This window comes from Kogia breviceps, chromosome 11 (assembly GCF_026419965.1).
Source record: "Kogia breviceps isolate mKogBre1 chromosome 11, mKogBre1 haplotype 1, whole genome shotgun sequence".
Taxonomy (NCBI): Eukaryota; Metazoa; Chordata; class Mammalia; order Artiodactyla; family Physeteridae; genus Kogia; species Kogia breviceps.
Window position 1 is genome coordinate 14,222,805 of NC_081320.1, and position 26,190 is coordinate 14,248,994.

At 43.5% G+C, this 26,190-nt stretch overlaps 1 protein-coding gene across 4 annotated transcripts in view; it reads left to right on the plus strand.

The window, feature by feature from the left end:
• The window catches only part of CAPG (capping actin protein, gelsolin like), a 116,523-nt gene that overhangs the window by 45,995 nt on the left and 44,338 nt on the right, over positions 1–26,190 (plus strand). Inside the window, exon 2 of one of the 4 annotated variants that reach the window (XM_067007301.1) lies at positions 19,255–20,303. The exons of the other annotated variants lie outside the window; for them this stretch is intronic. The gene's annotated coding sequence lies outside the window, so the exon portion shown is untranslated. The remainder of the gene's footprint in view (positions 1–19,254; positions 20,304–26,190) is intronic. 4 annotated transcript variants of the gene reach the window in all.

Sequence of the window (26,190 nt, forward strand, 5' to 3'; positions counted from 1 at the left end):
GGGCCTAGCCACTCCGCGGCATGTGGGATCCTCCCGGACCAGGGCGCGAACCCGTGTCCCTTGCATCGGCAGGCAGACTCTCAACCACTGCACCACCAGGGAAGCCCAGAGTTATACTTTTAAAGGGTAGATTTAATGGCAAGTGAATTATATCTCAATAAAAGAGAGTGAGAACCTATAAAATCCTCCACAACTTTAGCTTTAAGTCTAGAGAGTCAAAATAAAAGATTTTAACTTATGCATCAGTTTGATTAGAATAGTAAATTACTTGAAACAATAGAAATGTCCACCAATAGAGACTGGGTTAAAAAATATGATATATCATGCCAATAGAATGCAATGTAACTACTTAAATAATGTGGGAGAAATATATTTAATGCCATAAAAACATTTTTGTGATATATGACATGAAGAAAACAGATTGCAAAATAGTATGTATATTGTCATCTCATTTTGTAAGGAAAAATTGTGTAAGAATCTGTCTGGCAGTATAAATATCACAATGTTAAACGTGGGGCCAAAAAAAAAATATCAATTGTGTCTCCTGAATGGTGGAACCTCTCCAGTCCCCTTCCCTTACTCTGCTCATAGATCTTAAGTGGCCTTCACATCCCCTCAAAGGAGAGACACATAAGCAAAAAGCAGATGAAAAGCATACATCAGAAGGGGATTACTTATAAGTCAGAAAGAGAAAGACAAATACCATATGATATCACTTATATGTGGAATCTAAAATGACACAAAAAAAACAGACTTGTGCTTGCCAAGGGGTAGGAGGGATGGGGAAGGGATGGACTTGGGAGTTTGGGGTTAGTACAATAGATGCAAACTATTATATATAGAATGGATAAAAAACAAGGTCCTACTGTATCACACAGGGAACTATATTCAATATACTGGTATAAACCATAATGGGAAAGAATAATAAAAAGAATGTATATATGTGTATAACTGAGTCACTTTGCTGTACAGTGGAAGTTAACACAACATTGTAAATCAGCTATACTTCAATTAAAAATAAATAACACATTTTTAAAAAGGGAAAAAGGGAGATTACTTCAGGAAGCAGAGTCCAATGAATAATTCTCCATGACCTCAAAGAATGTGAGATGAAATAGTTTCTTTTTGACAAGAGAGCTCAAGGAAAGATGCAAGAGTGCAAGGAAGAGATTCTAAGGGGACAGAAGGAGATGCAAAGCAGGCTGGCCTAGTTTCGAAAGAAAGGAAGAAGAAAAAAAAAACAGCAACATCACAGGGATAACTATCATAATAGGAGCAATAAAAACTGGAATAAATAGAACTGAAATGGTTTTCTGAATAAATACAATCGAGAACACAAATGAAAACAAAATGAAACAGAGAAAAGCCTTGTAAAAATATTTAGAGGAAAGATTATTAAAATGGAAAACATGTACAAGGAAGTCAAATATAGATACAAAGGTTAAAATTTAAAAGACACACATTCCTAACGTAGAAAAAACAATAAATAGAATAGAAAAGACATTCACAGATGTTATAGAAGAAAAATTTCCTGGAATAAAGATTGGAATCTACAGATTAAAAGGACAGACCATATCCTAGGAAAAAACTGAGTCAGATGGATCATAACAAGGATTGCTAATTTTTCCTCCAGTATTCATTCTCCCTTCTTCCAAAATTGTAGAATGGTCATCGAGAATGAAGACTATATTTCCCAGTATTCCTTGCAGTTAGATCGGGTCATATGACCAAGTTCTGTCCAGTGGGATATGAGCAAAAGATTAATATTTGCACTTCTGGGTATATCCTTAAAGGAAAGGATATTCCCTTATCTCTTTTTCCCTTTCTGTTGACTAGAATCTTCATCTTGGTGTATGTGGACAAGGACAACACCCTAGGAATGGTAGAGCACCAAAACAGAAAGAGCCTGAATTCCTGGCAGTTTCATTAAAGCACTGCTGCTGTATCAATTTATATCATTAAAAGAGAAACAAGTACAGTCTCTCTTAAAGCCACTGTTATTTTGGGTTTCTGCCTGAATTTATATCCTAAATAATATACTGATTAAGGTATATATTGGTGAAGTTGCTGAATTTCAGAGATAAAGTATCTTAAGAGTGTCCAAGTAGAAGAAGCAAGTCAAAGAGTAAGATCAGCATCCTTAGGCTTCCCCCAAAACAACACTCAAAGTCAGAAGACAAAGGAGCAATGTCTCGAAAGATGTGAGGGAAAGAATGACACAATAATTTTTACCCAATTTGCCCTTTAAGTATAAAGACACAGGCCCTTTGAAGCATGCAAGAATCCATGAGACCAATATGAAAAAAAGACTACTTGATGACAAAATGAAGGGTTGACTCCAAAAATAGAAATGGAAAAGTCATGGTGAAAGAACAATAATAAGGACCAGATCCACTTAAATACAGAACCAATCAGACAGCTTTGGGAATTGTGGTAAAAGGATGGGATGTAAATATCATTAATCTTTCCTATGTGAAAATGACACAACCAAAAAAATTAAAAGGAGGAGGCAAGGGGAGAGGAAATGGGAGAAAATATGTGTGTTGATTTCCTCATGTGGTCTTGGCTGGAAGTCAATCGATATTGTCTAAAATTGAAACGTTGTTTTTAAAAATGACTCAAAAATCTTAAGGTTGTCCTTTTTTAAGAAAAAGGACTATTTTTAGGAAGCTGTATATCTTGGTGTCAAGAAATATATTCTGAAGTTCAAGAATTCCTTCAAGTTTTTTCTCCTGATAAACATCATGCTTTGTTTAAAAGAAAAATGTGATCCCAGTTTTTGTAATGCTATTGTGGGTATTTCCATTCTCCGTAAAACTATTTCTGTTTCTCATCTACACACAAAAAAACAAACACACAGTTTCTTTTATTCTCATTCTTATCCGTATGTTTGTATACAGAAACATCTGGAAGGATGGTCCCTAACTGTCAGTAGTAAATTGTCTCTGAGTGATGGAATTGGGATCAAATTTTTTTTTTGTTTTTTTACTTTTCTTCTTGCAAGTTTTGCATGCTTCAAATTTTTATAATACAGTAAAAGTTCAATAATCAAGCATAGATCAGACTTAGAAAATGTCAGTTATTAGATCTTCTGGATTATGAGGTTTTCTGGGTGTCAGTCTGTTGTTATTCCAAGGTATCATTTCCCAAATATATTTGTAACATACTTCGTTAATCTGTTCTTTGCCTTAAGCATATCATTATTTAAGTAACCCATATACTAAAATAGTACATTCTAGTTCAATTATAAATATAACTGGCGGGCTTCCCTGGTGGCGCAGTGGTTGAGAGTCCGCCTGCCGATGCAGGGGACACAGGTTCGTGCCCTGGTCCCGGAAGATCCCACGTGCCGCGGAGCGGCTGGGCCCGTGAGCCACGGCCGCTGAGCCTGCGCGTCCGGAGCCTGTGCTCCACAACGAGAGAGGCCACGGCAGTGAGAGGCCCGCGTACCGCAAAAAAATAAAATAAAATAAATAAAATAAAATAAAATAAATAAATAAAATTGGCTATTAATGGCTGAATGGAATTCAACTGATTGAATTTGCTTGGCCAATTCTCTATGGTAAGACAAGAAGGTCATTTCTAATTTTTTGCTAATATAAACAGTTTGCTTACATCCTAAATTCTTTCTCTGAGATAGATTTCTAGAAGAATCAGTGGGTCAAGGTGTTTTATGTTTATTGCCAAGTTGCCGTCCAGAAAGGCCTAGCTAGTTACACATTCCCACCTACAGTTCCAAAAGAAAGTTTTCCCTCCCCACACCCTCACTATCACAGAAAGTTATTCCAGGCCAGATGAACTTGGAACTTTGCCCTCAGGTGCCTGGAGGAAACGTCTGCACTAACTAAAGATGTAGATTATTATGTATGCCCCTAGAGACTGGCTGCCCGGGGGGTGGGGGTGGGGTGGGTGGGTGAGTGGGGGGTGGGGGGTGGGCACTGGACCTTCTAAAGAACCCTCGGTGCAGACCACCGTCCAGGTGACTAGCCTGTGATGGACAGGTTTAACCCTGATCCCCATGTTTGCCGTTCAGCAATGATTTTCTCTAGACTCTGCTTCTCAAAGTTGCCTCCTCATGGTGCATGTTTGTTCCTTACCCCACATTGTATTTACATTGCTTGGTTAATTTGTACCCCTCCCTGCAAGACATGAGTTCCACGAGGGCAGGAAGTCTTGCCCACCTGTGAATTGCCAGCACAGAGAAGAGTACCAGGCATGTGGTAGCACCTTGTTTTTTTTTTGTTTTTTTTTTTTTGCGGTATGCGGGCCTCTCACTGTTGTGGCCTCTCCCATTGCGGAGCACAGGCTCCGGACGCGCAGGCCTAGCGGCCATGGCTCACGGGCTTAGTTGCTCCGCGGCATGTGGGATCTTCCCGGACCAGGGCACGAACCCGTGACCCCTGCATCGGCAGGCGGATTCTCAACCACTGCGCCACCAGGGAAGCCCAGCACCTTGTTATTTAAGGAAAGTAGAAGAGACTGAGAACCAGAAGCTCCTGAGGGGTTAACTAGACACCTGAGACTCCTCTGGTTTTCTCTGCTTTTTCTTCATTCTCCACATCCAACCTGCGATAAGCCAGCTTTGGTCTCTCTAAACCATTCCCTCCTTCCCATCCCCATGTGCTCTGCTGCCTAGTTCAGGCCCTTAATGCAGATCACTTGAACAATTAGCTTGCCCCTTCGTCGGTCACTTTGCTTCCCGTGTCCCCCTCCACCCCACTTTTGGTTCATTATTTCTCTCATTCCATTGTTCTTTTTTTTTTTTTTTTAGCGGCACGCTTGCCTCTCACTGTTGTGGCGTCTCCCGTTGCGGAGCACAGGCTCCAGACGCGTAGGCTCAGCGGCCATGGCTCACTGGTTTATCCCCTTTCCGGCATGTGGGATCTTCCCGCACCGCGGCACGAACCTGTGTTCGCTGTATCGGCAGGTGGACGCTCAACCACTGCGCCACCAGGGAATCCCCATTGTTCTTTTTTGAACATAGGATCTGAGCCCGTGATATCCCTGCTTATAAACCTCCAGGGCTTCCTATTCCCTCCAGAATGACCAACCTTCATTCTATGGAGTTTGGGGGACCTGTTTTCAGCTTATTCTCCTTCCTGCACACGGAATGCTTTCTCTTTGCTCTGTATTTCTATTCTAAGGGCCAGCTCAATTGTTACCTTCTCTATGAATCTTCCCTGTCTATCTAGACAGAGCTCATCGCTACCTCATTTCTCTTCCCACATTTCTTTTTTTTTTTTCCACATTTCTTTGTTTACATCTTTAGAAAATGTTTTTTTCTAATGGTTTAATATTCAGTTGATTATTAGGGTCTTCCCCAAATCTGTGAGTTCCTTAAGGACAAGCACTGCATCGTCTTCATCTTTAGTTCTTTAGGCCGGAAGCACCTTCCACATAATGAGTGTTTGCAGCAGAAATTGCAAGGTGCCTACCTCAGCGTTCCTTCACAATCCAGCTGAACACTTTCCCATATTCCTTTGTAGCTGGGTGTGTTCATGTCATTAAGTTCAGCACATTAAAATGTCAGTGGAAGTATTATATGAAGTTTCCTGGAAGTCTCCTTAAAATAGAAAGGAAATACCCTTCTTGTCATCTTTACTTCTACCTGGAATGTGGTAGCTGTAGCTTGAACAGCCATATTGAACAATAAGGGATCTTGGGCCCTTGATGACCAGAAAGGTGCCAGACTAACCCTGGTTTCCCAACTTCAGACTTCCTTTACCCTCAAAAAAAAAAAAAAAATACCGTTATTAGCTTTTTTTCTGTTATATGCAGCCAAATATAGTCCAGAATGATGCAGTAGTGAATAAATAATTTTTGAAATGGAGTAACTCCAAAATTATGTGATTTGTATTTCATCCCAATAAACTTGGAACAAAATTTCGCACTGCATTACATCAATTTATCATCACAGGTCCTTTGTATCTCTGATGTGTCTGTGGGGAGGAAGGTGATCTCCGTGTCTTACTCTTCCGCCATCTTGAAGCTCCTCCCATCATCACAGGTCCTTTGAAAGTCATTTCTCTGACCTTTTTACTTGAGTTTTGGTCTGTAGTTTTTTATTGTCTTTGCCTATATTTTATTAATTTTGTAAAGTTGATTCCAATTTGTCTAAGATGTAGGTGAGATAAAACTTATACATAAATCAACTTGCAATTTGAAGTGTGGACAATTCAAGCTGAAAGTCCAAGATGGGGGAGCAGGGGAATTCCCTGGCAGTCCAGTGGTTAGGACTCCACGCTTTCACTGCCTTGGCCTGGGTTCAATCCCTGGTCGGGGAACTAAGATCCCGCTAGGCATGTGGAGCCCACCAAAACAAAACAAACAAACAACAAACAAGATCGGGGAGCAGTAGAATCACACCTAAATACAAGAAACTCCAAGTTCCTTTCTCCCCCAGCCCCTCCCCCAGGAATTTCCTGGCAGGTTCCCTCCATTCAGGGTTTCCCAGCATCTTTCACTGTGATGCAATATAGACTAGGGCACACCCCCGCAAAGGAAATTTAGTTTTGGTAAATGGGTGTGACAGATACTGGTAGGAAGGCTGAGTAGGGGAGAGAGGAGGTGAAGGAAGTTGACTGTTTGTTTGTTTTTAATATTTATTCATTTATTTAGGCTGCTCCGAGTCTTAGTTGTGGCACGCGGGATCTTTGTTGTGGCACACGAGATCTTTTAGTTGCGGCATGTGGGCTTCTTAGTTGCGGCATGCGTGCGGGATCTAGTTCCCCGACCTGAGATCGAGCCTGGGCCCCTTGCGTTGGGGGCTCGGAGTCTTACCCACTGGACCACCAGGGACGTCCCTAAAGCTGGCTGTTAAAAGGTGTACAGAATCAAAGAAGAGGAGCTTGTTATAGGAATGGGGAGCTTGAGGCCCAATGATGGGAAGGGACTAGCCAGAGGTCACATGGCTAACAGTTTAGCTATGATTTTTTCAGTTTCAATCAATAGAAGAGAAGTCTGACAACCTGAAGCAAAAGTAGAGAATTCAATAGAATCGATTGGTGTTGCTCTTGGAACCCATGAAAGGGTTCTAGGCACTGTGTATTGACTTCTCACTAGGGAGGGTGAGAACTGACTGCCACCCTTCCCCCCTTCCCCCCAACCTCTCAATCATCCCAATAGAATAGGTTCCCTTTACTGCACAATTCTATTATCCCCGGAGTTACTAAATGTCTTGTTTTTCATTTGCTTGGTTTTCAGTGTAGTTATTGCTAATTCAATCCCAAACTCCCGACTCCTACCAGAGTGGTATAAATCTCCCAGTGTGTTCATATGTAGTGGGTGTTCCATCAGTTTCATCCTCTTGAAGAAATTTCTCCTAGCGCCTTTGATCTGATCCAGTCTGTATGGGCTGGCTGCCCTTTCAGCCTGCTGTATAGGATGGTCTTGGGGCCTCACTCGGCCATCATCCTGGGGACGTCTTGATTGCACACATACTTAAGCGTGGGGCACAGAAAAGCTAACTGGAAGCCTCATGTGCATAATCGTGGGGGCAGGTCCACTGGCGACTTCACTGTTGAGTGATCTGGTGAGGCCAATTCATGGGGAAACCTCTGACAGTACCCATAGGTCTTTCTTGGCTTGGTCAGATTTCCCAGAAAAGTTTCTCCCAGTCTCCTGCCCAGATGGAATAAGTCTGACTGCCAGCTCTTGTTGCAAAATTGGGGAGAGGGGCTTCCCTGGCCGTCCAGTGGTTAAGACTCTGCGCTTCCACTGCAGGGGACGTGGGTTCTATCCTGGTCAGGGAACTAAGATCCCACATGCCGCATGGCCAGGCCAAAAGAAAAATGGTGGAAGAGAGATGGTCTCCTCATTTAGTATGTAGAATGTCCCTCCTTAAACCTCCTGTCTCCCATATGACACCTATGCCCTCAATGGTGACTGAGGTCTCCCAGTCCAGAAAACCTGTTTTACCCTTTCCTAGTGGAAGTCTTAGTATCTTCTGCTGTGGTAGGAGGAGGGATGGGAACTCACTAAGGACTGTTGGGGAAAGGTTGGTGGTCTGATTGCTTCTTAAATAGACATTTAATCAGTCCTCCCGTTTTTTTTTGTTTGTTTGTTTGTTTTAAATAGATAAATAAATATTTATTTATTTATTTTTGGCTGTGTTGGGTCTTCGCTTCTGTGCAAGGGCTTTCTCCAGTTGCGGCGAGTGGGGGCCACTCTTCATCGCAGAATCCTCCCTTTTTTTTTTTTTTTTTTTGCGGTAGGTGGGCCTCTCACCGCCGTGGCCTCTCTCCCGTTGCGGAGCACAGGCTCCGGATGCGCAGGCTCAGCGGCCATGGCTCATGGGCCCAGCCGCTCCGCGGCATGTGGGATCTTCCCGGACCGGGGCACGAACCCGCGTCCCCTGCATCGGCAGACGGACTCTCAACAACTGCGCCACCAGGGAAGCCCCCTCCCATTTTTAAGACCACTTTTAAGACCACCTTACTTTGAGCGAGTGGTACCTGGTGCCTCCAATCTCAGGCTTTTGGGGGATTGTCTCTTGGTTTTTCCCACAGCCAGTTTGGGACTCAGCTTTCTCAGGTCTTCTGATTCAGTTATCATTCAACCATCTGCTCTCCAGCTGCCAAAGTTCTGTTGCTATGTCTCCTCTCAGGTTCCCTGTGTCCTAGTTCCTTTACACGTTTTTTACAAATTCCGCCACTGCCATTTTAGAGGATTCCAGGAGGGAAATATTAATTGATTTCTGCCGACTTTTGGTTTTAAATTTATGTAAAGAAATACATTTGATTCTCTCAAACCTTAGCTCAAAAACCCTGGGGAAGTGAGCATCAGTCAGGTGTCCCTTCTAGACCAACTAATTTTGCCAAGGAGAGCAGAGCACCACGCTTGGCCTGGGAATAGACCCTTGTCCCAACAAGGACCAATAATGTGGCAGGAGGCTGAGTCATGTTTTACGAACATGGCAACTCCCGTAGTCATGGAGACGGGCAAGGGCAGTCCCTAAGAAAGGGGCTCGAGACACATAGTTCTTTAGGCTCTACTTATAGATAGAAAATAACAGGTTGAAATCTGGGGCTCTTTCTATTTCCCCCATCTTGTTGGTCAGTCATGAAGGCAGAAGTCAGAGGGAGAGGACAGAAGAGAAAAAGCCCCTCACATCTCCTGAGGTAGGAGCTGAGTGTCCACAGGAAACTTGTGATTCTCTGCTGCTGCTGGATTAGATGAGGGAGAAGGCCAAGATGCATTAGTTGTCCCCCACCCCTTGTGCCTGAACCTGGTCTGTCTTACACACTAGCTGTGCAACACCAGTCCCTGCAAAGTGGTCATCAAGAATTTCTGGAAGTCTTTCCGGGTGGCTCACAAAGACTTAGGAATACACGGGCTCCTCTCTGGCATTAGGACCGTCCTGAGTCCCCCACCAGGTATCTTCTGGTGCCACTAGGTTCTGGGAGACGCTGGCACTTTGTGATGCTAACACAGCAAAATGTTCTATTGCAGGATGAGGAAAAACCTAGTTCATCCCTACTGTGCTATGTTCACTGGAGGGCCCTAAAGCTACTTATGGCCACACAAATTTGAAAAATAAAAAGGTTTTTCTATTTTTGTATTTCTAGTCTGAGACACACTGTGCCCCTCTCCTCCCTTGACCAGGGTTTTTTTTTTTAGTGGGCCAAGATGGTCATGAGTTAGTAACTTAGTGGTATTTTGGGATGAGAGTTTTCCCAGAAGTCTGCTCAATCACTCAGGCAAATGAGCTGCCAGAGACACTCATGCATATCCAAGTCCCAGTTTATGCTCCAAATTATGTTATCCCAGTCTCAACATGTTCAATGTGTTTTTTGGTGTGGGTTGATTAACATTAGGGAAAACCAACTAAGGGGGAAACCAGCTCCGCATCTCTGACTCCTCTGTGATTAAAAGTGGATATGGCTCACTACATGTGTGTTTAAGGACAGTCCTTTAAAAATTAGGACTAGGGGGCTTCCCTGGTGACGCAGCGGTTAAGAATCTGCCAGCCAATGCAGGGGACACGGGGTCAAGCCCTGGTCTGGGAAGATCCCACATGCCGAGGAGCAACTAAGCCCATTCACCACAACTACTGAGCCTGCGCTCTAGAACCCTTGAGCCACAACTACTGAAGCCCACATGCCTGGAACCCATGCTCCACAATAAGAGACGCCACCACAATGAGAAGCCCACACACCGCAATGAAGAGTAGCCCCTGCTCGCCGCAACTAGAGAAAGCCTGTGGGCAGCAATGAAAACCCAACACAGCCAAAAATAAATTAAAAAAAAAAAAACCAAGGACTAGAACTGCTTTTAGTTGCAGTAACAGAATACCCAACTAGTGGGGCTTAACCCAGGGGTGAGCAAACTATTGTCTGCAGGCCAAATCTAGACTTCACCTGTTTTTGTAGAGTGCAAGAGCTAAGAATGGTTTTTAAATTTTTTTAATTATTGAGCAAAAGTCAAAAGAATAGTAAGACTTTGTGACCTATTAAGATTTCATGAAATCCAAATTTCAGTGTCCCTAATAAAGTCTTATTGGAACAGATCCATGCTCATTCCTTTACATGTTGTCTATCACTGTGTTCATGCTACAACAGTCAAGTTGAGTTGTTGTGAGAGACAATGTATGGGGTGCAAAGCTTAAAATATTTATTATCTGGCCCTCAAAGAGGATGCTTATTCCTGGCTTAACCAGAAACAATATCTGTTATTTATACAAGAAATCTGAACATAGGTGTTTCCAAGATTTAATTCAGTAGTTCCACAAACTCCAGGTGCTGAGTTGGTATCTCTAAAATTGTCATGGTCTTCTCCTCAGAGTCACAAGGTGGCTCCATTAGCTCCAAGCATCACATAAGATATCATATCCAAAGGCAGGAAACAAGGGAACAAAGGGGAGGCAGAGAAGGGCCTCATTAGCATGCTTCTTTAAATTTATTAGAGAATGTTTCCCAAATTCCCCTAAAAAGTCTTCCTCTCAATCTCATTGGCCAACACTAAGTCATTAGGTCACGTGAACTCCCAGCTGCAATGGAAGTGGGTAAGGCCACTGTATAGCTTTGAGTGACTCCCACATACTTGAGCTATGGCTATGGCCAGGTGGTGGATTAGTGGCAGTGGTGTGACAGCCACTTGTGCACATCTCTTTCCTACTCTGCATTTTGAAGTTGGTTGAAATTGACCATGGTGGGAGTATTTACACCGCAGAAATTGGCAAACACTATAAATCAAGCAGTTTTATCAGCACATCACTGACTAGGGATGTTTTTTATTTTGCTTATGCTTTTCTAAGTTTTCTACAATGAACATGAAGTTTATAATCAGGAAAAATATGTTTGCTTTTAAAACAAAAGAGGCCTTACCTTATACCATATTAAAAAAATTAACTGAAAATGGATGAAAGACCTAAATGTAAAAGCTGAAACTATAAGACTCTTAGAAGAAAACATAAGGTAAAAGCTTCATGATGTTGGATTTGATAATGGTTGCTTAGATGTAACAGCAAATACACAGACAACAAAAGTAAAATATATAGAAATTAGACTACACCAAAATTTAAAATTTCTGTGTATTAAAGACACAGTCAACAGAATGAAAAGGCAACCCATGGAATGGGAGAAAATATTTGCAAATCAGATATCTGATAAAGGGTTAATATCCAGTTTATAAAGAACTACAGAGAAGCAAGAAGAACGACAATCCTGCAGCCTGTGGAATGAAAACCACATTCACAGAAAGATAGACAAGATGAAAAGGCAGAGGGCTATGTACCAGATGAAGGAATAAGATAAAACCGCTGAAAAACAACTAAATGAAGTGGAGATAGGCAACCTTCAGAAAAAGAATTCAGAATAATGATAGTGAAGATGATCCAGGACCTCGGAAAAAGAATGGAGGCAAAGATCGAGAAGATGCAAGAAATGTTTAACAAAGACCTAGAAGAATTAAAGAACAAACAAACAGAGATGAACAATACGATAACTGAAATGAAAACTACACTAGAAGGAATCAATAGCAGAATAACTGAGGCAGAATAACGGAGAAATGACCTGGAAGACAGAATGGTGGAATTCACTGCTGTGGAACAGAATAAAGAAAAAAGAATGAAAAGAATGAAGACAGCCTAAGAGACCTTTGGGACAACATTAAATGCAACAACATTCGCATTATAGGGGTCCCAGAAGGAGAAGAGAGAGAGAAAGGACCCGAGAAAATATTTGAAGAGATTATAGTTGAAAACTTCCCTAACGTGGGAAGGAAATAGCCATCCAAGTCCAGGACGTGCAGAGAGTCCCATGCAGGATAAACTCAAGGAGAAACATGCCGAGACACATAGTAATCAAATTGGAAAAAATTAAAGAAAAAGAAAAATTATGAAAACAGCAAGGGAAAAACAACAAATAACATACAAGGGAACTCCCATAAGGTTAACAGCTGATTTCTCAGCAGAAACTCTACAAGCCAGAAGGGAGTGGCATGACATACATAAAGTGATGAAAGGGAAGAATCTGCAACTGAGATTACTCTACCCGGCAAGGATCTCATTCAGATTCGATGGAGAAATCAAAATCTTTACAGACAAGCAAAACCTAAGAGAATTCAGCACCACCAAACCAGGTCTACAACAAATGCTAAAGGAACTTCTCTAAGTGGGAAACACAAGAGAAGAAAAGGACCTACAAAAACAAACCCAAAACAATTAAGAAAATTGTCATAGGAACATACATATAGATAATTACCCTAAACGTGAATGGATTAAATGCTCCAACCAAAAGACATGGGCTTGCTGAATGGACACAAAAACAAGACCCATATATATGCTGTCTACAAGAGACCCACTTCAGAGCTAGGGACACATACAGACTGAAAGTGAGGGGATGGCAAAAGATATTCCAAGTGAACGGAAATCAAAAGAAAGCTGGAGTAGCAATACTCATAGCAGATAAAATAGACTTTAAAATAAAGAATGTTACAAGAGACAAGGAAGGACACTACATAATGATCAGGGGATCAATCCAAGAAGAAAACATAACAATTATAAATATATATGCACCCAACATAGGAGCACCTCAATACATAAGGCAACTGCTAACAGCTATAAAAGAGGAAATCGACAGTAACACAATAATAGTGGGGGACTTTAACACCTCACTTACACCAATGGACAGATATCCAAAATGAAAATAAATAAGGAAACTGAAGCTTTAAATGACACAATAGACCAGACAGATTTAATTGATATTTATAGGACATTCCATCCAAAAACAGCAGATCACACTTTCTTCTCAAGTGCACACGGAACATTCTCCAAGATAGATCACATCTTGGGTCACAAATCAAGCCTCACTAAATTTAAGAAAATTGAAATCATATCAAGCATCTTTTCTGACCACAACGCTATGAGATTAGAAATGAATTACAAGGAAAAAACGTAAAAAACACAAACACATGGAGGCTAAACAATACGTTACTAAATAACCAAGAGATCACTGAAGAAATCAAAGAGGAAATTAAAAAAATACCTAGCAACAAATGACAATGAAAACACGACGATCCAAAACCTATGGGAGGCAGCAAAAGCAGTTCTAAGAGGGAAGTTTATAGCTATACAAGCCTACCTCAAGAAACAAGAAAAATCTCAAATAAACATTCTAACCTTACACCTGAAGGAATTAGAGAGCAAAGAACAAACAAAATCCAAAGTTAGCAGAAAGAAAGAAATCATAAAGATCAGAGCAGAAATAAATGAAATAGAAACAAAGAAAACAATAGCAAAGATCAATAAAACTAAAAGCTGGTTCTTTGAGAAGATAAACAAAATTGATAAACCATTAGCCAGACTCATCAAGAAAAAGAGGGAGAGGACTCAAATCAATAAAATTAGAAATGAAAAAGGAGAAGTTACAACAGACACCACAGAAATACAAAGCATCCTAAGAGACTGCTACAAGCAACTCTATGCCAATAAAATGGACAACCTGGAAGAAATGGACAAATTCTTAGAAAGGTATAACCTTCCAAGACTGAACCAGGAAGAATAGAAAATATGAACAGACCAATCACAGGTAAAGAAATTGAAACTGCATAAAAATCTTCCCACAAACAAAAGTCCAGGACCAGATGGCTTCATAGGTGAATTCTATCAAACATTTAGAGGAGAGCTAACACCTATCCTACTCAAACTCTTCCAAAAAATTGTGGAGGAAGGAACACTCCCAAACTCATTCTATGAGGCCACCATCACCCTGATACCCAAACCACACAAAGAGACTACAAAAAAAGAAAATTACAGACCAATATCATGGATGAATATAGATGCAAATATTCTCAACAAAATACTAGCCAACAGAATCCAACAGCACATTAAAAGGATCATACACAATAATCAAGTGGGACTTATCCCAGGGATGCAAGGATTCTTCAATACATGCAAATCAATCAATGTGATACATCATATTAACAAATTGAAGAAGAAAAAGCATATGATCATCTCAATAGATGCAGAAAACGCTTTTGACAAAATTCAACACCCATTTATTATAAAAACTCTCCAGAAAGTGGGCATAGAGGGAACCTACTTCAACATAATGAAGGTTTGTCATATACAACAAAGCCACAGCAAACATCATTCTCAATGGTGAAAAACTGAAAGCATTTCCTCTAAGGTCAGGAACAAGACAGGGATGTCCACTCTCGCCACTATTATTCAACATAGTTTTGGAAGTCCAAGCCACGGCAATCAGAGAAGAAAAAGAAATAAAAGGAATACAAATTGGAAAAGAAGAAGTAAAACTGTCACTGTTTGCAGATGACATGATACTATACTTAGAGAATCCTAAAGATGCCACCAGAAAACTACTAGAGCTAATCAATGAATTTGGTAAATTTGCAGGATACAAAATTAATGCACAGAAATCTCTTGCATTCCTATACACTAATGATGAGAAATCTGAAAGAGAAATTAAGGAAACACTCCCATTTACCACTGCAACAAAAAGAATAAAATACCTAGGAATAAACCTACCTAGGGAGACAAAAGACCTGTATGCAGTAAACTATAAGACACTGATGAAAGAAATTGAAGATGATACCAACAGATGGAGAGATAAACCATGTGCTTGGATTGGAAGAATCAATATTGTGAAAATGACTATGCTACCCAAAGCAATCTACAGATTCAATGCAATCCCTATCAAATTACCAATGGCATTTTTTACAGAACTAGAACAAAAAAATCTTAAAATTTATATGGAGACACAAAAGACCCCAAATAGCCAAAGCAGTCTTGAGGGAAAAAAAAGGAGCTGGAGGAATCAGACTCCCTGACTTCAGGCCATACTACAAAGCTACAGTAATCAAGACAATATGGCACTGGCACAAAAACAGAAACATAGATCAATGGAACAAGATAGAAAGCCCAGAGATAAGCCCATGCACTTATGGTCAACTAATCTATGACAAAGGAGGCAAGGATATACAATGGAGAAAAGACAGTCTCTTTAATAAGTGGTGCTGGGAAAACTGGACAGCTACATGTAAAAGAATGAAATTAGAACACTCCCTAACATCATACACAAAAATAAACTCAGAATGGATTAGAGACCTAAATGTAAGACTGGACACTATAAAACTCTTAGAGGAAAACATAGGAAGAACACTCTTTGACATAAATCACAGCAAGATCTTTTTTGATCCACCTCCTAGAGTAATGGAAATAAAAACAAAAATAAACAAATGGGGCCTAATGAAACTTCAAAGCTTTTGCACAGCAAAGGAAACCATAAACACGATGAAAAGACAACCCTCAGAATGGGAGAAAATATTGCAAATGAATCAAAGGACAAAGGATTAATCTCCAAAATATATAAACAGCTCAAGTAGCTCAATATTAAAAAAACAAACAACCCAATCCAAAAATGGGCAGAAGACCTAAATAGACATGTCTCCAAAGAAGATATACAGATTGCCAACAAACACATGAAAGAATGCTCAACATCACTAATCCTTAGAGTAATGAAAATCAAAACCACAATGAGATATCATCTCACACCGGTCAGAATGGCCATCATCAAAAAATCTCGAAACAGTAAATGCTGGAGAGGGTGTGGAGAAAAGGGAACCCTCTTGCACTGCTGGTGGGAATGTAAATTGATACAGCCACTATGGAGAACAGTATGGAGGTTCCTTAAAAAACTAAAAATAGAACTACCATATGACCCAGCAATCCCACTACTGGGCATATACCCAGAGAAAACCACAATTCATAAAGACACATGCACCCCAATGTTCATTGCAGCACTATTTACAATAGCCAGGTCATGGAAGCAACCTAAATGCCCATCAACAGATGAATGGATAAAGAAGTTGTGGTACATATATACAATGGAATATTACTCAGCCATAAAAAGGAACGAAATTGGGTCATTTGTAGAGATGTGGATGGATATGGAGACTGTCATACAAAGTGAAGTAAGTCAGAAAGCAAAAAACAAATGTCGTATATTAAAGCGTATATGTGGAACCTAGAAAAATGGTACGGTGAACCAGTTTGCAGGGCAGAAAATGAGACACAGATGTAAAGAACAAACATATGGACACCAAGCGGGGAAAGCGGCGGCGGGTGGGGTGGTGGTGTGATGAACTGGGAGATTGGGATTGACATGTATACACTGATGTGTATAAAATTGATGACTAATAAGAACCTGCTGTATAAAAAAAAAAAATTAAATTCAAAAATTAAAAAAAACCCAAAAAACTACAATTTGACAACAAAAAAATAGAACAAACAACTCCATTAAAAAATGGACCTGGGACTTGAATAAACCATTTCTTCAGAGGCGATATACAAATGGCCAATAAACACTTGAAAAGATGCTCAATATCACTGGGGATGTGACTAGGGAAATGCAGACCAAAACCATAGTGAGATACCACTTCATAGCCATTAGGATGGCTACTATTAAAACAAAACAAAACAGGAATTCCCTGGTGGTCCAGTGGTTAGGGCTCCTCACTTTCACTGCCGAGATCCCATGTTTGATCCCTCGTCAGGGAACTAAGATCCCACATGCCTCGCAGTAGGGCCAAAAATAAATAAATAAATAAATATTAAAATTAAATAAAACAAAACAAAGTAAGTGTCGTTGAGGGTGTGGAGAAATTGAAATCCCTGTACACTGTTGATGGGAATATAAAATAGTGCATCCACTCTAAAAAGCAGTATGTGGTTCCTCAAATTATTTAAAATAGAATTAGCATATGATACAGCAATTCCACTTCGGGGTATATATCCAAAAGAATTGAAAGCAGAGTCTTGAAGAGATATCTGTGCATCCATGTTCATAGCAGCATTGTTCGCAATAGTCAAAAGGTGGAAGCAACCCAAGTGTCCGCTGATGGATGAATGGATAAACAAAATATGATGTGTACATGCATGCAATGGAATATTACTCAGCCTTACAATGGAAGGAAATTCTGACATATGCTACAACATAGATGAATCCTGAAGACATTATGCTAAGTGACATAAGCCAGTCACACAAATATATGATTCCATTTATATAAGGTTCCTGGAGTAGTCAAATTCATAGAGACAGAGAAGAATGGTGGTTGCCAGGGACGGGGGGGAGGGGAGAAAGGGGAGCCCTTGTTCAATGGGTACTGAATTTCAGTTTTGCAAGATGAAAAGAGTTCTGGAAATTAGTTGCATAACAATGTGAATGCACTTAACACTACTTGAAAAATGGCTAAGATGGTAAATTTTATGTTACATGTATTTTACCACAATTAAAAATTTTTTTTTTCTGAAGACGGTGTCTAGAGGCATTTAGAAGGGTCTGGCATTTGACATCATCATGGGCTATCCTACAAAACTGTTACTCCTGGTAATAGAATTGTTTACCTTTATACCGAGAAGGTTAGGAAAACACCAAATTTGCAAGTGGCATGTGCCCAGGCTGACTTCGAGAAGTTCGTGCTGTGAGACCTAAACTTCTTAGGAGGTTGCCTAAAATGAAAAAGTATGTCAGGAGGGCTTACAGTGGTTTCAAGTCTGACAGGATCAAGCGTGCTTTCCTTACTGAGGAGCAGAAAATTGGGGGAGTGTTGAAGGACAGAGCCCAAGCACAGTTAGTAAGCTAAATTTTAAAAAGTAAAGCTCTTTCAAATAATTTTTTTTAATTTAAGGGTACTTTAAGGTTGGGGTGGGAGGTGGAGTTAAAGGAAAAATAGTCTGAGTCCAGGTGAATCCAGACTCTAAGACAGATTGACTTGAGAAGCAGCTGAAGACATCAGCTGGTAACTCAGGCTGGACGGTAAAGCCTTGAAGGCCGGGAGCTGGACTTCTGGCTATTCGGGTTAGAAACAGCAGCAAAGACAGTCCTGCCCACTTGGAATTAGGGAGATCCTTTATCACACAATAAAGAATGCCAGGTTAGAATTACCAAATTATGGTATATTTTAAATGTTCACCTGTAACTAATAGTTTAACATAAAAGGTACAGTAAATAATAATTGTATGGGGGCTTCCCTGGTGGCACAGTGGTTGAGAGTCCACCTGCCGATGCAGGGGACGCGGGTTCGTGACCCGGTCCGGGAGAATCCCACATGATGCGGAGCGGCTGGGCCTGTGACCCGTGGCCGCTGGGCCTGCGCGTCCGGACCCTGTGCTCCGCAACGGAAGAGGCCACAACAGTGAGAGGCCCGCGTACTGAAAAAAAAAAAAAGTATATATATATATATATTATATATATATATATATATATATTATATATATAATATGATTCACAGAATTTTAATGAAATATGAATCCATTGTGCTGCAAGGCCAGTCAGTAAGCCACACATTTAAATCTGATAAATGTCTTTTTTTTCATTTCGCTCAGGGCCTCTCTGTGACTGTATATATAATCCTATTTAGAAATAACATCAAGAGTCTAAATTTGAGACCCATTATGAAAGTGAGGCCCAGCCTAGCTGCCCTCCTGGCCAGGTGCCCTACGCCCCACCCCATCATAGGCCAGCAAGGAAACCACTGGGGATCTGAGGATCTGGCTCGAGTGATTCCTTCTCCTGAGAATTATTATATTATTATTATTTGGCCACACCATGAGGCTTGTGGGATCTTAGTTCCCTGACCAGGGAGCGAACCCGTGCCCCCTACACTGGGAGCATGGAATCCTGACCACTGGACCGCCCGGGAATTCCCTCCTGAGCATGATTTTTGCTTCATGGGTGGACAGAGATGTTTCCAGATGTCTAATCCTCAGTCTTCTGATATTTTCTCTCTACACAGGTTCAGCCAGTACATCTATGTGGTTGCCTCCAAAGCCCCCAGCCCTGCCTGACCTTTCTGGTGACTCTAGACCCACACATCCACCTGCCTGAGGGAAAGTTCCACGTTGCTGTCAGACCAATGCCGGCCCCCAAGTTCAATGCCCCAAACTGACCTCATCGTTCTCCCAGACTTGAAACCTAGGATCTATTTTCCACTCCTGCCTCTCCCTTGCCACAGTTAGTCCCTACAGCGGAGTCACCCGCTGCTGCTAATGGCTTTCACACTAATCACGTTATAAATGGCTGTGAGATGCAGTGGGTATGTGACCTGTCACACTGACCAGGCAGAACGGGTCCCCACCTGGAATAGGCTGGTGTCGGTACAGAAGTCCGTTACAAACATCAAAAGTGGTGTGTGGTGCCAGCAAGACATGATGGTGACATCTGACATTTGTTCCGCACCTCTGGTTTGTGTTTTATTTTCACAAACACTAACTCATTTGACCCTGTGGTAACCCAGTGAAGTGGTCAGAGCCCTCTTTGGTGGATGAGAAAACTGGAGCCAAAGGGATTCAACTGACGACCCAAAGGCACCCAGGTCCTTGTTACTCAAAGTACAGTCCATCAGTATCACCTGGGTGCTTGTTAGCAACACAGGATCTTGGGCCCACCCAAGCCGCCAAAGCAGAATCAGCATTTTAACAGGAACCACACCCCGCCCGACCCGCCAGGGATTGGCTGACCTGAGCGGTTGTTGGAGGAGAAACCAGCCTCACGTGGCTAGGTCAACTCCAATCAACAATGTTGGACACAAATACCCGAAGGTTACACGCAACTCTCTGGGTCAAGCTTGGCCACCGGCTGGGAGTGAAATTGACCAAGTAGGGGATCGGATGGTGGCAGAAGAGGTGAAGAGGGAAGTCAAGCTGAGGCGCGTTGGTGGAGGCTCTGCTGGGTGCCCTTGGCTATGGTCCCAGGCACACGTGGCGAGGAGGCCCCGGAGCTGAGTGCAGCTGGGGAGCGAGACACAGGAGCCCATCAGAGAAGACTGCAACCCAGCACACAGGGGTGAGCTAAGTGGTGTGGCCGGACAGTTAGTGCTGACGAAAGTGCTGGTCCATCGGGAGTGGAGGGTCTTCCTGACCAGAGGTAGAAGGAAGGCAGGGGGAGGCAAGTAGGCCTGGAGTGCGGTGGGCCCTTCAGACCAGGTGAGGCAGTGCAAGTTCGGTCTTGTGGGCAGTGTCTTTGGAGGGTCTTGGCCTGAGAGTGTCTTGCTCGCTTCTGCACCTTTTGTTACCCTAGCCGGTCTCCCCTTCTCGGGGAAACTTCTGTGTTTACCATCCCTCTTAGGACCTTGCAGCTGGTAGAACTGCTCCCTGCCAATTCTCAGCATCCAAATTTACATCCACAAGGTCCCCTTCCCTCTTTCTGAGTCTCGAGAAAACCACCACTTTTTACCCAGTCACTCAGCCACTCACCTCGGGAGGGATCCCTGACTTCCCCCTTTCTTATGACGTCCACATTCAGCTCGATTGCCTCTGCTTTGAATTATCTCTGATAAGAACCCTTTATCCAAGAAGATGCGGCACATATATACAATGGAATATTACTCAGCCATAGAAAGAAACGAAATTGAGTTATTTGTAGTGAGGTGGGTGGACCTAGAGTCTGTCATACAGAGTGAAGTAAGTCAGAAAGAGAAAGATAAATACCGTATGCTGACACGTATATGTGGAATCTAAAAAAAAAAAAAAAAAGGTTCTGATGAACCTAGGGGCAGGACAGGAATAAAGATGCAGATGTAGAGAATGGACTTGAGGACATGGGGATGGGAAAGGGTAAGATGGGATAAGTGAAAGAGTGGCATGGACCTATATACACTACCAAATGTAAAATAGATAGCTAGTGGGAAGCAGCCACATAGCACAGGGAGATCAGCTCGGTGTTTTGTGACCACCTAGAGGGGTGGGATAAGGAGGGTGGGAGTGAGACGCAAGAGGGAGGGGATATAGGGATATATGTATACGTATAGCTGATTCACTTTGTTATATAGCAGCAACTAACACACCATTGTAAAGCAATTATACTCCAATAAAGATGTTTAAAAAAAAAAAAAGAAAGAACCCTTTATCCGTAAAGGGTTTCCTTACCTCCAGTATCCCCACTCCACACACAGGAGTCTTGGAGGTTTCCTTTGATGAGCCCAAATTCTGCAACCTCAGCTCTCCACACTTTCCTCCCACCTGACTACCTCTCACTTTCCCCAGGGTTCCTGTTGAGACCGCCACTGGCCTGGGGAGACCTCCTGTCTTTGTGTCTTCTGTGCAAAGCCTGCCTCTCTTTCTATACCTATTACGTGCCTTCACTTCTTTTATGTTGGGCTTAGAACCAGGGATTTGTGATGAGTGGCTGCAATGTTAACGATGATTTCTGTTATGCATAAATGTCCTAGAAAAGACTGGAAAAAAGTAGCAACATGGCAACCACGTGGTCTCTGGATTCTGGACAATTGGTACCTTTTTTTTTTTCTACTTAAAAAAAATATTTTCCTATTTTCTAAGCTGGGCATGTATTATGCTATAATTATACAAAGAATATAAACTTTATTACATTTTCAAAAGAACAGATTGAAACTAGGGAAAGGCTGAAGGACAGGATACTGTTCAGGAAGGCGGTGGTTGGATGAATCCGGGTGGTTGGCCTTGGTAGAAAGTTCAGTAGTTACATGTTGTGGTTAATTCAGACTTGGACTTGAGACCCAGCCTTGCCTCACCCCCTACTCTGTGACGCTGGGCAAATTATTTAACCCTCTGAGTCTCTACATTTGCTAGTTGACCTTGGGCAACTAATTTACCCTCTCTAAGCCTGATTCTTTCGACAACTTTAATAACTGTGGAACTCTTGTGCCAGGCACTGTTCTAGATGCTGGAGTCTGGCAGTACATAGTTCAAATTCTCCTCCTTCATGGAGTTTTATATTCTAGAGGAGAGAGGTGGGTAATAAACAATCAAGAAATACGTAATATTTTATTTTTATATGTGTACACACACACACACACACGATATGCCAGGTGGTGATAAGTGCTATAAAAAAATATATACAAAAAGGAGGGATCTGGGTTTCCCTGGTGGCGCAGTGGTTGAGAGTCCGCCTGCCGATGCAGGGGACGCGGGTTCGTGCCCCGGTCTGGGAAGATCCCACATGCCGTGGAGCGGCTGGGCCCGTGAGCCATGGCCGCTGAGCCTGCGCGTCCGGAGCCTGTGCTCCGCAACGGGAGAGGCCACAGCAGTGAGAGGCCCGAGTACCGCAAAAAATAAAAATAAAAATTAAAAAAAGGAGGGATCTAAAGTGTGGACTGTGGGAGAGTCGGCCATCTTAATTCAGGTGGTCCGGGAGGGCTCACTGAGGAGGTGACATCTGAGCAGAGACCAGAAGGAAATGAGAGAGCCAGCTCTGTGAGTGCTGCGGCGAGAGAATTCCAGGCCAAAAGGACAGCAGTGCAAAGGCCTCAGCGCAGGAGCAGGCTGGGGTGTCTGAGGAGAAGCAAGAAGGCCAGCGTGGCCGAGCAGAGAGGGGGAGGGGCAGGAGGGGAAACCGGGGAGGATGACGTTGAGCCTGGTAGGCCGTGGTCAAGACATCCGTGGGAAGGAATATGGCAGCAGGGGCAAGTGGATGTATTCTGGAGGTACAGCCAGGGGGATTTACAGATATATTGACTGTGGAGTGTGAGTAAAAGAAACACATCAAGTTTTAAACTGGTTTTGGTCTGAGCACAAGAAGAATGAAGGCGCCGTGTAGCCATTTTCTGAGCTGGAGAAGGCTGTGGCAGGAGCAGGTTCGGTGGGGAAGAAAGGTGGTTTTTTGTTGTTTTGGCGGTACGCGGGCCTCTCACCGCTGTGGTCTCTCCTGTTGCGGAGCACAGGCTCCGGACGCGCAGGCTCAGCGGCCATGGCTCACGGGCCCAGCCGCTCCGCGGCATGTGGGATCCTCCCGGACCGGGGCACGAACCCGTGTCCCCTGCATCGGCAGGCGGACTCTCAACCACTGCGCCACCAGGGAAGCCCGGAAGAAAGGTTTGGTTTTGGAGATAATGTTGGCCACGTCTGTCATGGTCATGTCTATGACGTCCAGGTCAAGGTCTTGAGTAGACAGTTGGGTGTGCAAGCCTAGAGTTCAAGGGACAGGCCAGAGCTAAAGATATAAATTTAGGAGCTGTCAGCATAGAGAGATGAACCTTAAATCTCTGGATGAGGTCATCTGGGTGTGAATAAGGACAGAGATGGGTAGAAGAACTGAGTACTGGACCCTCCGATGTTTAGATGTCAGGAAGGTGAACAGGAACCAGAAAAATATACAGAGAAGGAGGGGCCAGTGATACAGATGAGAAACCATGAAAGAGTGAAGACCCAGAGGCCAAGTGAGAGCGTGTTCATTGGCCGTGAACCCTTGTGATGCTGTTTTGCTCATATTTTTTGTTTTGTTTTGGTTTTGGCCACACTGCACGGCTTGCGGGGATCTCAGTTCCCCAACCAGGGATTGAACGCGGATCACGGCAGTGAAAGCCCGGAATCCTAACCACTAGGCCACCAGGGAACTCCTGCTGTTGCTTATATTATTGACAAAGGCCTACTGTATACGTGGGTGATTCTACTAGCACCTTGTGAACAGTTTCTCGGAGGAGTGGTGTCATTATGGCTAGATGAAAGAAAGGCCACCATTTTTTTTTTTTTTTTTTTTGCGGTATGCGGGCCTCTCACTGCTGTGGCCTCTCCCATTGCGGAGCACAGGCTGCGGACGCGCAGGCTCAGCGGCCATGGCTCACAGGCCCAGCCGCTCCGCGGCATGTGGGATCTTCCCGGACCGGGTCACGAACCCGTGTCCCCTGCATCGGCAGGCGGATTCTCAACCACTGCGCCACCAGGGAAGCCCAAGGCCACCATTTTTAATGGTCAGTGGTTGAACACACCAATTCCATTCCATTGAGTTCAGCAGTCATCCCTTACTCCCAGCCAGGTTCCCCCAGACCTCCCACAGACACTGTGATGGAAATCCAGAGAGAGGGAGGCACTGGAGGCCGCGCTTGGAATTCCAGGAAGGTAGCTGCTACCTGAGATCCCAGGATAGAGCTGTGGTCCCTGGGGAGCCTGGTGAGAATCAGGTGAGATCTTGGCCCAGACCAAGTACCCTGGCCCATCACGTTGGTGAGGCCTTAAGCTAGGATGACGAAGCAAGAAGGGGAGCCAGTTCTCGGAGCAGATGAGACCTTTCGTGAGTACACTGATTTTTAGGTAGAGCCTCCAGATTCCTTCTCTGGGACCCCTGACCTGCCATACCTTGGATTCACCATTTCCTCGCCCATGATTAGGAATCCCCTCTCTGATTCCGGCCCCCTTACCTCCACCTGTCTATCTCCCTTCAGCAGCACGGCCTTCCAATCCTTTTAAGTCAGCAGCCCCTCTGGTCCACGGGCCTCTCTGCCACCCACCCCCCTTCCCAGGAGTCCCTCACTCTGCGGGCGTCCTCACATCCACCCTAGAGCTGAGCCTGAGTTCACAGAACAGCCATGGCAGATACTGTCTGTTCTCTGAAATAAATAGAGTCTCCCCTTGTTCCTGCTGCATCACTAAACAGGCACGGCTCATACCTTCTGAAGCCACTGTCCCTTCTTTTACCCTGCTTTCTGAGCACTGAATCCCTCTGGGCACTCTGTGACCTTTAGAGAGACACCTGCTTTACCAAAGTGAGCCTTTACATGAAAGACAGATGGGAGGATGGACCAGGGCTCCTCCCAGAGAAAGCCCAAGGATCACAGGGGTGGGGTGAGGCGGAATTGGGAGACATGATCGCAAAGGAAGTCACCTGTCTCCGGCAGGAGAAATGTGCACTGCATTTCACGGAGGGACAGTCTCTTTTTGTCCTCCAGCTGTAATCTGTAACACTCTGTACAGTTCATGGGCAAGGACCAGAACATTTTGTCTCAGGATGATTCCACCCTTGGGGAGGCAGCCCACGGCCTTGGCCTTGTGCGCAGGGGCATTAACTGAGCCAACTGTGTAAGAGAAATGAGGGTCATGAGGCCCGGGGCCTGTGTGGCGGGCAGGGTTGTGCGTGTGTGCAGGTGCAGACTTCATGGCCTTGGGGTGCCCCTGCAGGGACAGCACACCCTCTGCCTCTCTCACTTGATTCAGGTGACGTTGTTGGCTGCTGCTGAGAGCACGCAGGGCCCAGCCCGGACTCCAGCTTGGAGGGGCAGAAGAAGAAGAATCTTCGCCCCTGCCCTTGGGACGTCCATGGTCTAGTTGTGACAATGAGATATCCAGGCACTCAAGGTTGCTTGCAAGACAAAGGAAAGATGTTAGGGAGGTGGGGTGCTGGTAGAGGAAAACTGGGGTGCCCCGGATTTGCTGCAGGACCTTGAGTCTCCTGAGCATCCGGGCTCTTCAGCTTCCCTCTCTAAGAAACAAGGCCAAGGCCGTCTGCCCGTCTTCACCTCTGCCTTGGGCATCCACGAGGTACGGGTGGAGGGTGGGGGAGGGGAGACAGAGCTGAAACGTGAGTCCCTGTGGAAGTCTCTCTCTGGTCACCTGCTGTCTTGCTCTCAAGGACTGTTCAAAGCAGAGGAGCTGACGTACTTTGTAATGACCTATCTGGGAACAGAATCTAAAACACAGTGGAGGGGAATTCCCTGGCGGTCCAGTGGTGAGGACTCTATGCTTTCGCTGCCATGGCCCAGGTTCAATCCCTGGTCAGGGAACTAAGATCCCACAAGCCAAAAATAAATAAATAACTAAAATAAAAAACGAAAAAGAGTAGATATTTGTATATGTATAACTGATTCACTTTGCCGTAGAGCAGAAACAAACACAACATTGTATACAACAGCTATACTCCAATAAAAATGAATTAAAAAAAAAAAAAAAAAAAAAAAGCAGGGGAATTGATCCTTCCTCATCCC